Source organism: Sardina pilchardus, chromosome 16, assembly GCF_963854185.1.
Source record: "Sardina pilchardus chromosome 16, fSarPil1.1, whole genome shotgun sequence".
Classification (NCBI taxonomy): Eukaryota; Metazoa; Chordata; class Actinopteri; order Clupeiformes; family Clupeidae; genus Sardina; species Sardina pilchardus.
Genome location: NC_085009.1, coordinates 32,444,137 through 32,446,636, shown reverse-complemented (window position 1 = coordinate 32,446,636; position 2,500 = coordinate 32,444,137). Strand labels below are relative to the sequence as shown.

At 40.2% G+C, this 2,500-nt stretch overlaps 1 protein-coding gene across 6 annotated transcripts in view; it reads left to right on the top strand.

Annotated features, from left to right (window-relative positions):
• Positions 1 to 2,155: 2,155 nt before the first annotated feature.
• rap1gds1 (RAP1, GTP-GDP dissociation stimulator 1) overlaps positions 2,156 to 2,500 on the top strand; it is a 46,866-nt gene continuing 46,521 nt past the window's right edge. For all 6 annotated transcript variants that reach the window (XR_009935082.1, XR_009935081.1, XM_062516392.1 and 3 more), the window contains exon 1: positions 2,156 to 2,500. This exon is cut by the window's right edge and continues 76 nt beyond it. The gene's annotated coding sequence lies outside the window, so the exon portion shown is untranslated.

Here is a 2,500-nt window from a genome sequence, read left to right as displayed (position 1 = left end):
TTCATATACTGATATGTTATGTTTTGACTATGATACATCTGTTAAGAGCATTACAAATAAAGTGGCCAAATTGGTTTGAAATATTTTAGCCCAGAAATACTTAATATGGGTGTTAATATACAGTAGGCTAATATTAGCAGTAGACTACGATCTAGCAGCCCTATGTTAGTGCTGTTATCACTAGTTTAATAACTATGTAAATTTGCAATCACAACCCATTTCACCTTACAACACATCTGGCATGTTTATTTGACTACCAGATGCTGACCAAAGTAATACATTTAACGACAAAAGATGTTAACGTGAAGGTGTTCACTTCTTCATAATGTAATTTGCCGTACATCTCCTATCTTTCCGCCGTCCGTCATGGTGCCGTCCAGCGCTGTCACGTCACTTTGTGACGTTTCAGCAAGGGGTGAATATCCTACCTGTGTGCACTATCATTGTGTTAATATATCCTACCTGTGTACACTATCATTGTGGTCCTTTATATATCCTACCTGTGTGCACTATCACTGTGTTATCCTACCTGTGTGCACTATCATTGTGTTAATATATCCTACCTGTGTACACTATCATTGTGTTAATATATCCTACCTGTGTGCACTATCATTGTGTTAATATATCCTATACCTGTGTACACTATCATTGTGTTAATATATCCTACCTGTGTACACTATCATTGTGTTAATATATCCTATACCTGTGTACACTATCATTGTGTTAATATATCCTACCTGTGTACACTATCATTGTGTTATCCTACCTGTGTACACTATCATTGTGTTATCCTACCTGTGTGCACTATCATTGTGTTCCTTTATATATCCTACCTGTGTACACTATCATTGTGTTCCTTTATATATCCTACCTGTGTGCACTATCATTGTGTTAATATATCCTACCTGTGTGCACTATCATTGTGTTAATATATCCTACCTGTGTACACTATCATTGTGTTAATATCCTACCTGTGTACACTATCATTGTTAATATCCTACCTGTGTGCACTATCATTGTGTTCCTTTATATATCCTACCTGTGTACACTATCATTGTGTTCCTTTATATATCCTACCTGTGTGCACTATCATTGTGTTCCTTTATATATCCTACCTGTGTGCACTATCATTGTGTTAATATATCCTACCTGTGTACACTATCATTGTGTTAATATCCTACCTGTGTGCACTATCATTGTGTTATCCTACTTGTGTGCACTATCATTGTGTTATCCTACCTGTGTACACTATCATTGTGTTAATATATCCTATACCTGTGTACACTATCATTGTGTTAATATCCTACCTGTGTACACTATCATTGTGTTCCTTTATATATCCTACCTGTGTACACTATCATTGTGTTAATATATCCTACCTGTGGACACTATCATTGTGTTAATATATCCTACCTGTGTACACTATCATTGTGTTATCCTACCTGTGTACACTATCATTGTGTTATCCTACCTGTGTGCACTATAATTGTGTTTATATATCCTACCTGTGTGCACAATTTTATTTCATATGAGAGAATGAGAGGGTTGACACCTGTGTTTACCAGTTGAAAGATGGAATTGGTGTGAAATGGATCTGAAATATCTGACAGTCTCCGCAAGGGGGCAGTATTTCGTCTCAATCACTAGTTAGGGAAAAACAGACCAGGGAGAGCTAATGAAGCAACTTTACTGACACATGTTGGATGTTGTGAGCTACGATTTGTTAAATCACCGAGATTTGGGAAGAACATAACAATGACATGAATTGCGACCCTGACCATAGCCTACGTAAGTAATGTTTTTTGAAAGACTTATTATAAATGTAATAAGTGTAGGTAGGCCTACGTCTCTGTAAAACTCTTGAATAGAGTGCAGTCTTGAAGACATCATGCCCTGAGCTGCCCAGACAGAATCACTGTCATTCCAGACCGGTCACTGTAACGAAGGCTTATTGAAGGCGAACTGTCTGCAAGGCATGCAGTCAATCAAAGCCTCACTTTCAGAATACAAAGAGGCGGGACGTGACTGCGTGACAACTATTTTGACCAATAAACGAGCACTCCAAACTGTCGAGTGGGGACCATGCACCAATTGTGTCGTAGAGGGGCGGGGATTCGTCTAGCTCAGATTCCTCTCTGCAACTAGACGGCTACTACGGGAGAAGGAAGTAAATTTGTTGTCGGGTTGATGTCATCTCACGGTTTCTAAGAGCATCTGTCCCCGTAGATTAAATTATATAACCGGACACATCACACTGTGTCGTGCAGGGGCTGAACGCCACTCGGCAAGCATTCGTTCCTCCATCGGAACGAGAAAGCTTGGAAGTGCTTCGCTGGTGCTCGTTAACGGGTTTTTTTTCCGGTGGGGACGAAACGGCGTGGGTGAAGGAGAGGGCCTTGCCCGGATATCTGTCTAACCAGCCCAAACCGTGCTTCTGTACCCTCGGTTACCTGGCGAAGCAGTCGTGTCAGCGACACATACCTACCTGCATTTGTCCATT